Consider the following 13,505-nt stretch of genomic DNA (forward strand, 5'->3'; position numbering starts at 1 on the left):
AAGAGAAGCAGCCTTCTGAGCCCCACCCCCTACTGGGGTGGCCGCCAAACCTTGACACTCACCGTCCAGCAGCTGTAGTGTTTCACTTCTGCCTCGGTCATCGTCACATGGCTATCTCACCGGGGTGTCTGTGCGTCCTTCCCTCTTCTTACAAGGACACTGGTCACATTTGATTAAGCTTCCACCAACTCCAGTGTGACCTCATCTTAACTAATTACATCAACATTGACCCTATTTCTAAACAATGTTGCACTCTGAGGTACTGGGGCTTAGGACTTCAACATTTGCTTTGGAGAGGACACAATTCAACCCATAACAATCTATCAATTCCCCCCCCCCTTTTTTTTTTTTTTTTGCTGAACCATGAAGCTTGCAGGATCTCAGTTCCCCAACTAGGGATCAAGCCTGAGTTCCCTGCAGTGGAAGCACAGAGTCACAATCATTGGACCAGCAAAGAATTCCCTCGTTTCATCTTTTAATTACTATAAGGTCCACGTATTAGCTTCTTAGGTGGCACAGTGGTAAAGAATCCGCCTGGCAATGTAGGAGAAACAAGAGGCATGGGTTCAATCCCTGTGTCGGGAAGATCCCCTGGAGGAGGAAATGGCAGTCCACTCCAGTATTCTTGCCTGGAATATTCCACGAACAGCGGAGCCTGGAGGGCTAGAGTCCACAGGATCGCAAAGAGTCAGACACAACTAAGTGACTGAGCACAGCACCATGTGTGAGCTAGAATTCTAGCAAAAGACTCTAGTACACTTGCAGAAATATTCCATTGCGGGGGTTTAAATCCTGAAAGCATTTGTCTAAGTTAATGTTGTGGCAGCCAGGTATTTATGTGCACTCCTTTGGAAGGAAAGTAGCAACCCTGAGCAGATTACTCTCCAGAGGTTTCCAAAACATTTACATTTACTTGAAGGCTGTGAGCATTGCAGGTTCACACCACCACAACTCCACATGTAGCCTCATGTAGCTGACTCAGGTCCACCCATCCAACAATCTGCAAAATTTTTTAAAGCAGAAAAGATGTTAACTTCAGCCCCCTGAGACAGCAGCAGCCTTCTGATCACTTAACAGTGTGTTAAGCTGTTCCCACATTCTCTTGGAAGCTCCATCGCCTATTGACTGGATTCTCCAATTTCACTGATGGGCACAATATCACATGAAATCACTCTCTGCTCAGAGGACCAGAGCCCCGGGGGCATCCATAAACATTTCACGTCTCTTTAAAGCATCTTATCTGGGGAATTCCCTGGTGGTCCAATGGTTATGACTCTGAGTTCCACTGTAGGAAGCATGGCTTCGATCCCTGATTAGGGAACAAAGATCCTGCATGCCAGAGCAGGGTGGTCAAAGAATAATAAAAAAATTTTTAAAAGCATCTCATGTGAAACCTATCTCTTTGGAGAGATAGGTGGTCCTGAGTTGGTTAAGCTCTGCTAGGACTGGCTACATAATTTGGGGAAATTGCTTGATAGTGAAAGGGTCAGTCGCTCAGTCACATCTGACTCTTGGCAACCTCATGGACTATAGCCCACCAGGTTCCTCTATCCATTGAATTCTCCAGGCAAGAATACTGGTGTGGGTTGTCATCCCTTCTCCAGGGAATCTTCCTGATCCAGGGATTGAACCCGGGTCTCCTGTACTGCTATCAGATTCTTAGTGCAAACAAAACTATGGGACCCTTGTTCAAAACATCATTAATTTAAGGTAACATCAGCAGAGCATTAAACCAAGCACGGGCCCTATGTGACTACCGATTACCTGTCCCTGAAGCCAGCACCCCCCGACCCTTCCCCTCCCCAGGGGCCTCCCCAAAACTGAGTTTCCTTGACCTCTGAGGAACTTCCTGACCGACACAGCCTCTGAGTTGGTTAGAAGTGTTGACATCAGCGTCATTGAGAAACCATGTTTATTCAGGTGCAAGTTTGTCACTTACCTGCTTTTGATTCCAGACATGCAGGTACTGAGCAGAGAATCCTGACTTCGAATTCCTCCAAATCCTTACCTGGCACTGGTTACCCAGGGAGCTGGTGGCCCCTCATCCTTACCAGCAAGACCTTCCCCAGCCTGAAGCCCTCAGGGCCCCAGGAAAGGAGTACAGTAGCCCCAATGGCATGTTAAATTCAGGCACAGGAATTTCACTGGTGGTCCAGCGGCTAAGACTCCGAGTTCCCAATGCATGGGGCCTGGGTTCGATTCCTGGCCAGGGAACTTGATCCCACAGGCCACAACTGAGAGTTCACAGGTGGCAACTAAAGACTTTGCGTGAGATCAAAGATCCCATGTGTGATGACTAAGACCTGGCACAGCCAAATAAATAAATAAATTCTGGTACAGTCTTTAATCCCCCTAAATCTACATGTGGTCATGTAGATCCCACATGGCTACATCTTCAAGTTTTCAAAACACTCCAGTAATACAGCTTTTCATGTAAATTCTCCTAATTGTACAATGCTGACAACTAAGTGGACTTCCCCCGTGGCACTAAGTGGTAAAGAACACAGCTGCCAATGCAGGAGACTTAAAAGATGCTGGTTCCATCCCTGGGTTGGGAAGATTCCCTGAAGGAGGGCATGGCAACCCACTCCAGTATTCTTTCCTGGAGAATCCCAGGGACAGAGGAGCCTGGCAGGATCTAGTCCATAGCGTCACAAAGAGTTGGACACAATTGAAGCAACTTAGCATGCATGTCAACTAAATAAGAATTTTAGAAAATTGCACAAGCAAAACAAAAGCTGTCTGTGAGCCCTGTTTAGCTGTGGGCTGAAGTTTGCCAGCTTTGTCTCATTGGAGGGTTACCATCCGGCCCGAGAGATGGTGCCCACATCCTCCCCATGACCATGTTCCCTCCTTAAGGTTGCACTTTCTCCCCAGACAGTCGCCTCTGGGTTGCTGAAGGCTTGTGTGTTATATTTGTGTGCACAGAGCATTGTAGGATGTGTGCATGCTCCCTCAAGAGCAGAGAAGGCTCTGGAAGGTACTGGGGTCTCTAACCGGGGCATCAGCAGGGAAGACTCTATCAAGGTACCAGCCTGGAGAAAGTGAGGAGGTGAAGCTTGGGGTCTTAACAGGCTAGGGGAGACTGGCCTTGGATGGAGCCCACTGGCCTAGGTAGTGGGGGGCTGGTGGTGAGAAGGGTGTGGCTGTAGGAATAGGGCTGGTGAGAGGACAGAATGAGGAAACTGGAGAGGATGTGGCAGAGGAGAGAGGACCACCGGAGGGAGATCACGAGACAAGCCCACTGCTGCAGAGCTGCCCAGCCTGGCCACTGATGGACCTACAGTCCTCCTGGAGAACAGTGCTCCCCTCCAGACTTTGGACACGTGACTCGTGACTGTGATTTAGGGGCAGCTGGTTGGGTAGCCCCCAGAGTCTCCCCAAGACAAGAAGCACAAAGTGTTTTTCTGCCCTGACTGCCCCCAGGGGAGCAAACACTTGTAGAATTTGTTCATACTTCTCATTGTGGGTTTCTGTTTGATGAATTACACCTTCCCAGGAAGCTTCTGTAACACGATAGCTCTTGTTGGGTTTGGGCGGGGTGGGGGTGGGGAAGGGGACTATGTGGAGCACCTGATTGACACTGTGAATAGGAAAAGGCAGGCAGACACCATTCTGTCCTAGAATGTGCTGGGTCACCTGGAGCCGGTCTGAACTGGCCAGCCCTGGGCAAGCGGGAAAGAGAAGTCAGGAGCTTGAGGGGCAGATGGCTGACTCTGCCCCTATAGACAGGCTGGAGTTGACCATGATCTTCAGGAAAGGCCTGAATTTCTAAGGAGGCTGAAAAAGACCAGAATCACCTGTCCTCCCTTAGGCCAGGGGCTCAGCTAAATTTTCAGGACTGCTTTGGACCACCAAGGTCGCTGTCATGGGCACTTAGCCACATCTGACCTGTTCATAGTGTGAGCATCAGTAGATTAAAACCCTAAGTGATCTTAGGTGGGTGGTGGCGGGTGTTGTGTGTGTCCCTAAAGCAGGAATTATTGAGAATACCCTTCAAAAACTCTATCCATGAGACAGGGAACCAACTGAAAATTGGCAGCTACAGGGTCTTGCAGATGTAATCAAAGTAGATAAAGTATATTTTCTTGCCTAAATGACTCGGTATGGTTTTGAACACTGAATACATTAACCATGGAGCTGTTAACTTGCATTTGTCTCTAAATTATATGGATCCACCACAAATATTTAAGTTAGAGAAGACTTGTCTTCTTAAACATTTTACAGGAAAACATGTATACACTTAATAAATATATATTTGCTTCAGTTATGATCTTTGTTAAGTAATAAGATGCATTCCTACAGAATTTTACACAATGTTTTCCATACTCCTGGCCTGTAAAACACTGCAGAACTTCCATTAAATAAAAAAGTGCCCTAAACGCACTATCTAGAATGGTAAAGATGGACTTTATAATTGTGTTGGTGAGGAAGAGGGCAGAAAAGGAGGAGGGTAGAGAGAGGACGATGGGGAGGAGGAGAGAAGTGTTCAGTGTTTCAGGCTGGTGGTGCAGACAGCCCCCGAGAGCCAGAGGCCCCTTCTGAAACAGGAGCAGGCAAGTCCATCTTTTTCGAGACCAGAGGGAAGCAGCCCATGACTGGACTCCAGCTGTGACTGTCTCCAGGTGTCCTTGACAAAGAGATAACTGTTATATGGGAAGATGAGATCCCATCTTGTGCAAGTTACCGTTGGTGGTTTTACCTGCTCATTCGGGTAAAGGGGTCTGGCTCTGGGACTGGTTCATTCTGTTGAAGTCACGAATGACTCACGTTCTCCTGTCCGGTGAAAGGTAGACTTCACTGCCTTCAGCTCTTTCTTCCCATTGCCAAAGGAAGACCTGGCCTCTGGTGATTTTGCACTTGCATCTGTGTCTCAGCAGCCCGTCTCCTCTTCTGGGGTTGATGAAGAAAACATTTCACAAAGTTCAAAGTCACAGCATCCTCATCAGAGCAGTTGGGATGGTGGCAGATGGAAGGCGTGTGGACGCCCAGGTTGCCTGGGGGATTGGTGGGTGCCTCTTTGTCCTCATGGCAGTGATAGTGCACTGTGAGGGGGTGAGGGGGCCAAGAGCAGGGAGCCGAGGAGCTTGGGGAGGGACAGGTAAGGGGAGCTTGTCTTGGGGCCGTTCCAAGGGTCCAGGCATAACTGAAGGAGGGAACTGAGGGGATCTCTCTATGCTGAGCATTTGACCAAACCATGATGATTTTTCCATTTTCCTTTTTACATTGACTTTTAATTTCAATCACAGATTCAGACTCTCTGTAGTGCCAAAAGTATTATTAGAACTGAAAACACAATAGACTCTCAAAGAACCAAGAAAATGGAATTCCGTGTCCCATGTATATTGCTTGTGGCCGCACAAGCAGTAAGCGCCAGACTTGGCAGCTTAACATAAACATAAACATTTATCATCTCACATGGATTCTGCAGGTCAGGATCTGGGGAGCTGCTTGGCTGGGCTGACCCTGGACCAGTCTCTCATGAGCTGAAGCTGCGGCTACAGTCGTCCAAAGGCTTGGCTGGGGCTGGAGCATCTGTCCCAAGATGGTTCACTCACAGGGCTGCCCTGAGTGCTGGCACCCGGCAGGAGACCATTCAGTGCCACACGGACCTCTCTGTGGCCTCACGGTGGAAGCCACACTTTTATGATTTAGCTTCTAATCACACCTCATCCCTTCTGCAATAGCCCATTATTTATAGAACTTCTCCACTACTAGGTTTGGGAGGAAATAATACAAAAGCATGACTCCAGGAGGCGAGGATTACTGGAGGCCATGTTGGAAAATCACCACCATGTCTGGGAAAATGCATGTCTATGTAAGAAGACGACAAACACAAATACATTCTTGGCTGAAATCTTCAGAAAATCCAATTGTGTTCAACTTTCAAATCTGTCCTGCCTTTGACCCAGAAATACTTGTGGCAGAAGTGACTGAACTCTACTTTCCTTTCAACTTGCTGCCCACCCCCAAAAGAAGCGGACCGCCGGCTTCACAAAACGCTGAAAGGTGGAGACCTGCAGGGAGGGAGAGCGGTAGGAATGCTATTCTTCTCTTTCCTTGCAACTCCCTGGAACACATATAACCACATGCTTGAAAAGTGCCACCAGGATGAAAGGCTGCTCTTAATAAATCAAAGCTAAGAAATAATTGAAACCCAGCGAAAATCAGTTCTAATATAAAGACCAAAGGGACAATTTGCTAACATGACACGGATGAGAAGTGGTAGCATCCATCTCAGAGAAAGGAATGCAGATAGAGGATGAAGGAAAGCGTTTTGATGTTAACAAAGTCACTCCCATACAGGGGCTGGGAATCCTAAACTATGGTGGCCAAAGTGAGGAGGGGTAGTATTGTTACCTCTTGTTAAGTGCAAGGCATTCAAGGAAAGTTTCCTTTCTCTTAATTGCAATCAAGAAGTGTAATCCAATGATTGTGTGTGTGTGTGTATACTGTGCCCACTGCTTGTAGATGAGATCTAAAGACTATATATATATATGGTCTCAGCGGTCTCTCATCCTTTAGAGAGAAAAATAGACAGACACAAATAAGTGAACCATGAGTGTCTGTGGACAGGGGATTATGGGAGTTCTGAATGAAGATGACTAAAGGAAGGCTTCCCAGAAGAGGTGGCAAAGGAATGGGGCTCTGTAGGATGCACAAGATACTGACAGGCGGGGCCAAGGGAGAAAGAGAATGGGCAACAGAGAAATTCAGAGAAAAGAGCTTGAGCAATGAAACCGAAGTTGACAAATGCAGGATTTGTTTAGAGGACAGAAACAATGTAGACTTCAACTGGAATTAAGAGCTGGAAGTGGTCAGAAGTAGAGGGTGGTCCTTGATGGGAAAAGTGATAGGATATACTGGGAACAGAACTGGAAAGGCTGTTAACTGCACAAGTTTATTAGAAAGCAATGGAAACTGTATTACCAAGTTCAAATCCAGGCTGTACCACTTACCAGCTGTGTGAACTTGAACAAGTCAAATTCTGTACCTCAACTTTTCTGTTGGAAAAAATAATATGATAATATTGCCTTACTTCATAGGTTATGAGGATAAAGGACTTGATGTACAGAAAGCACTAGGTCAGTGCCTGGAATAGTGCCCCTCCATCATCATCATCATCATGTCATCACTTGTTCAGAGAGAGAACTATAGCCCCTCTGTGAAAGGAAAGGAGGGGCAGGCCTGTGGGAAGCTGCAAAAGTAGAATGAAAGACTAATAATCAGTCAGATGTGAAATCATGAGTCCAAATATGTGGCTAAATTCATACTTTCAGGTGAACTAGGAGGCTGGAGACTTTACTGCTCATGATAAACAAAGTTAAGCAGAAGAAACAAACTAAACCTTCCAAATCCCAGGCTTAATACAGTAATGAATTGTGTCTCACCTGGGAGACCTACTCTACATTGGTTGGGGGGAGGCTTTGCTCCACTCAGTCTCCCAGGGACCAGATGGAAACCCCACCATCTTGGAGCTCCCCCTCCGGGACTGTCGCATCCTTGGTCACTGGGTCAGGAGATAAGGTTGAGGATGCCCACAGACCAGATACGGCACAGCCCCACCTGGCTGTGGGTGGGCGGGTCTTTCAGGGGAATTACATGGATGTCCAGTGAGGAGTAGATTCCTCTGCCGCAAAATGAATGGCTTTGAACAGGCAAGTAATAAATTTGGGTTTGGGTGTTGTATTGGCTTGCTAGAGCTGCCATAGGAAAATATCAAAGATTGGGTAGCTTAAATAATTGAACATTATTTTCTCATAGTTACTGAGGCTAGAAGTCCAAGACCAAGAGGTCAACAGTTTTGGTTTTTCCTGAGGCCTTTCTCCTTGGCTTACAGATGGCTGTCTTCTCACTGGTCCTCACATGGAGGACCTCTGTGCCCATCCCTGGTGCCTCTTTGCATATCCAAATTTCCTCTTCCTACATGGACACCAGTCAGGTTGGATAAAAGCTAAATCTAATGGCCTCATTTTAACTTAATCACCTCTTTAGAATCTCTCTCAAAGATTGTCTTATTTTGAGGTAGTGAGGATTAGGGCTTCAACATATGGACTTTAAAGGACACAATTCAACCCATACCAGATGTGTTGAGTTTGACCCAACTGAAGGAATCATCTAAGGTATGTCTTAAGAATAAATTCCTTCTGTTAGATGTTGGAAAGTTTTACCCTAAGTCAAGGAGTCCATTCAGCCTAAGAAGCTGAATGATTGTAACTGTTATTTCTGTTCAGTTTCTGACAGAGCCAACGAGTTAAATATCCTAAACATGAAACAATAGGAAAAATCCCATTTCCATAAAGAAAGAAAAAACCTGACCTCTGTAATAAGCAAACATTAACAAAGATTGGAACCCATTCACAGCTGTGAAGTAAGTCATGGATTTAACCTGGCATTCATCAAAGAAATGGAGGCCACAGTGATGATCCTAATTAAAAGAAAATTACTCTTCATGTCATACAGTAAACACTGACAGAAGGTAACATATCCATGGTTATTTCCTTACAGATTTCATTAACAATGGTTAGAATCTCTTATCATTTACCATGTCTCAGTCTACATGCTGCCAACATTTAAAAGAACAGTTTAAAATTCAATCCTGCAAAGTAAGCAAAAAGCAGACAGATGACTGAATTTTTCTATCTTCATACCCATGTTTCATCATCCAGAAAAATAACCAGTAACTAGAACTACAAGAAAACGTGCCTTATGAACTTTCAGTGAAACCCCAATCAAGTCAAATATGTTCTCACCATAATATTTTGTGAAAACCAAACACGCTGGATAAGTTGAGAGCTACAGTTCCAAAATACAGTATAAGGCTCCCAAGTGGTTCCTTCATAGATTTTTTTTTTTTCCGTTATTGGCTCTTCAGGATGTTGTAAAATCTTCTCCAACAGCTTCCATCTCTGTCCATACAATTCAGCACCTGAGGCTCTGAACTTTTACTAATGGTTCATGCATATAAGTTGCCTCCTGCATTTTGAGAAGGCTGTACCTTACATGTTTTAAGTCTTTCATAATGCTTCTCGTGAGACTGAACACAGCTGGCCCATGAGAAATCTTTATTACTATAGCATTCAGTTCAGTTCAGTTCAGTCACTCAGTCGTGTCCGACTCTTTGTGACCCTGTGAATCGCAGCATGCCAGGCCTCCCTGTCCATCACCAACTCCTGGAGTTTACTCAAACCCATGCCCATTGAGTCAGTGATGCCATCCAGCCATCTCATCCTCTGTCATTCCCTTCTCCTCCTGCCCCCAATCCCTCCCAGCATCAGGGCCTTTTCCAATGAGGCAACTCTTCGCATGAGGTGGCCAAAGTATTGGAGTTTCAGCTTCAGCATCAGTCCTTCCAATGAACACCCAGGACTGATCTCCTTTAGGATGGACTGGTTGGATCTCCTTGCAGTCCAAGAGACTCTCAAGAATCTTCTCCAACACCACAGTTCAAAAGCATCAATTTTTTGGCATTCAGCTTTCTTCACAGTCCAACTCTCACATCCATACATGACCACTGGAAAAACCATAGCCTTGACTAGATGGACCTTTGTTGGCAAAGTAATGTCTCTGCTTTTTAATGTGCTATCTAGGTTGGTCATAGCTTTCCTTCCAAGGAGTAAGTGTCTTTTAATTTCATGGCTGCTGTCACCATCCACAGTGATTTTGGAGCCCAAAAAAATAAAGTCTGACACTGTTTCCACTGTTTCCCCTTCTATTTCCCATGAGGTGATGGGACCAGATGACATGATCTTAGTTTTAGGGGATAGTTTATATGTTCTAAAGTACAAGGCTATTCTAGGTCAGTAGTTTTCAAGCTTTCAAACAACACTTTCCAACCATTGTTCAATTAAATTCTCCCTCCTCTCTCAGGGAGTTTGTCAAGAATCATCTTTCCCCCCCCTCTAACCAAATGGCAACCCACTCCAGTATTCTTGCCTAGAGAATCCCATGGACAGAGGAGTGTAGCAGGCTACAGTGCATGGGGTAGCAAGAGTTGGACAGGACTTAGCAATGAAACCACCACCACCAACAACCAATAAGTGAGACAGGAAACCAAGGCTGGATTATGAGTCAGGGAGGCCCTGCTGGCCAGTGATTCTCTTCTTGGCAGCACTGCCTGTGGTATTTGTGGGGAAGCTTCTTTCTTGTGGGTCCAATCACAAATACATAAATGCAGACCTCCAACCACCAAATACATAGAGGGAAGCGGGAGAGATGACTCCCACCCAGTTTTCTGACACTGTGGGTTCTACATGTAAGACTGAGAAGATGAGAGGGGAATGTTTTGGTGCTGGTTTTTGTCTTAGATAATTAGAAGAGGGCTTTGTAATCACCCAAGGCCAGATCATCACCTATAACCCACACAGTACTACTTTCAGCCATCTGATAAGCCTAGGGTTGCCAATGATTCCCAAAGACCTTAAAGAATTCAGGAAGCTCCACATCTTGGTTCTGAATTTCCTCCCAACACAGTTTTCTCCCAGTCCATGCCAGGCTTGCTTCAGGGTTTCTCCTCTTGTTGAACTGTGCACAGCCTCATTCTATGCCCTAGTCTTTGCTATTCTTGCCCCACCTGCAACCAGACCAACAAGACCAAAGCCCACTCATCATTCCTCAAGTCCTAGTGCTCAGGCTTCCTTCTCCCAAGCCTTTGTTGTACTGCCCCAGCTGAACTAGCTCTCACCTTCTCTGAGTCCCACTGGACTGGCTCTGGATTTCCATCTTTCACTTATTATTATATAATTCAGCTTCTCTAACAGACCTAGGTCCTCCAAGTCTACTTGGTGTATGCTTCATCCAGAGCAAAGGATGCAGTTCCTCATGACAGTATTTAACAATACTCATTGAATAAATGGGAGGCTATGACGTTATTGCATGTGATAAGGCACATGATAAGGCACGTGATATTGGAATATGGTGTCTGTGTTTTCTTTTACGACATCTTTTTCCTTCTTTCTTAGTTCATTTTACTTATTTGTTTGTTGTTGACTGCCATCTAAACTCCACCTTTAAAGTCTACTTGTTCCAAGAAATCTGTTTCTTCTTTTTTCTCCAGTTTTTTCCTCTCCATATAAAATAACTACCTTTGACTAGAACCGACAAAAATATGAGGAATGAAAAAGTCACCACTCAGGAGAAAGTATGAAATCATCAGACGATATCAGGATGCTGTGAGCTCTAATAACAGTTTACAAATGTGTTTAAGATGTGGTAAGACTTATATCAACTCTAATGGGGTCTTTCTCCTTTCTGAGACCTCAAATTGCTCAACATGCTTTAATCTCTTTGTCAGTTGAGGTGGCCAAGATTCAAGCTACTTCGTCCCCAACAGAGCAACCCCGTCCCACCCTGCTGCAGACTATTCTGCCCCAGTTTCCTGAGTCAGTTCAACTATCCCCCTGCTACCTTCCTCCTCCTCTTTTTGCTGCGCAGGAATCAAGTACATAGACTAGCCTTTTTTTCTTATGTGTTCTCACGATGAGAAAACAGGCCCTAGCTAAACACCCAGGGCACATTTATAGAGATTCCGGAAGTTCTACAATCATGATGTAATTGGACATAAGCTCCCTTTCTGGGCTTGAGCATAAAGCTTCCTTCTCCCTTCACCCTTCCACGAAAGCCAGTGAGTCGTTTTCTCCACTGCAGCCCCTGTTCCTAAGACAGGGAAGCAAGGATGATAACGTATGACCCCCTCTACCATCTGGGCAAGGCTTTGTCCATTTCTACTGGAGGAAACATATTTAGAAATGAATTCCAAATTGCCAGTGGGGGAATTCAATTCACTATTAGAAATAATTACCCAATTGTTACACATGAGTTACAGAGAAGAGTGGAGTCTCCTTCTCTAGGAAGCTTTTCTTTTCCTCTTTTTACTTTGTTTTTTCTTTAGTTGGAGTATAGTTGCCTTACAATGCTGTTTCTGCTGTTCAATGAAGCAAACCAGCCATATGTGTATATATGTGGCTCCCTCTCCTACAAGATCCCACCCCTCAAGGTCACCTTGGGCTTCCCAGGTGGCACAGTTGGTAAATAATCCACCTGCCAGTGCAGGAGACACAAGAGACATGGGTTCCATCCCTGGATTGGGAAGATCACCTGGAGTAGGAAATGGCAACCTATTCCAGTATTCATGCCTGGAAAATTCCATGGACAGAGGAGCCTGGTGAGCTTCAGTCCATAGGGTTACAAAGAATTGGATACAACTGAGGATTCATAAAGAGTAGGTCACCTACTCAGAGCACCAAGCTGAGTTTCCTATGCTATGCAGAAGGCTCCCACTAATTATCAATTTTACACATGGTAGTGTGTATATATCAATCCCAATCTCCCAATTCATCCTACCTCCCCACCCCCCCTGCTGTGTCCGTACATCTGTTCTCTACATCTGCGTCTCTATTTCTGTTCTGCAGAGAGGTTCATCCGTACCATAGATTCCACATATATGCATTAGTATACCATATTTGTTTCACTCCTTCTGACTTCACTCTGTATGACAGACTCCGTCCATCCACATCTCTACAAATGACCTAAGAAGACCCAAATAGACATTTCTCCAAAGAAGACAAACAACTGGCTAATAGGCACATGAAAAGATGTTCAAGATCACTAATTATTAGGGAAATGTAGATCAAAACTACAATGAGTACCACCTCATACCGGTAAGAATGGCAATCATCAAAAAATCTAGAGATATTTTAAACTGGTAGACTCCATCTGTCAGAAATGATTAGCTCTCTCTTTCCAAAGCTGGGGAACTAAAGGAACCAGTTGCTCAACGTTCTCCCACTCTACAGCAGCCACTGTCTATGTTGACAGTTTTCTCTTATTTGTTTGAATATTCATTCCTTCTAGCCCAAGGAAGTGTTATCCTTAACCACTAATTTGTCAGAACATGTGTCAAAGCGGTTTGGACTATCCCAAAAGAAACACCTTTAAGAAACCAAGAGACACAAAGCGATCAAGTCACTCTGGCAGAAGGGCCAGTGGGTGGGCTGTCAGTTACTGGGGAAGCTGTTTTTCACTTGGAAAACAACCCAGGGAAACCAGGAAACCAGGCAGAACAGCACAAAAGAGGGGCAGCCTCCACCCTTGAGAATGGGAGGCTCCACCTCAGCCTTGAAACAGGGATTAAAGGCTACACTCCTACCTGGTTGAAAGGTGAGAGGGGTTCTGTATGTGAGAGTCAGTCTTCTCCCCTGTGAGCAAATATTTGGACATTGCTTTAAAAAAACTAGTTGTAGGAACAATGTATTTTAAAAGGAGAGAGTGATTCTATAGCATAATACCTAAGAACAAGCAGGCTTTGGGCTCCAATAGACTTGGCTTGAGTTCTGGCTCCAGCTCTCCTGCACACCTTTGATTTAACCTTGGTAAGTTTCATTAGCCAAGAACAAAACAGTTCCCAGTTCACAGCATTGTTATGGGCCTTAATGAGAGGGATCCATCTAAAGCGCTTAGCCCAGTTGCCTGCACAGAGTCAAGGATAAATGCTGCTGCTCAGGGCC

The sequence above is a fragment of the Muntiacus reevesi genome, chromosome 3 (assembly GCF_963930625.1).
Source record: "Muntiacus reevesi chromosome 3, mMunRee1.1, whole genome shotgun sequence".
In the NCBI taxonomy this organism is placed as follows: Eukaryota; Metazoa; Chordata; class Mammalia; order Artiodactyla; family Cervidae; genus Muntiacus; species Muntiacus reevesi.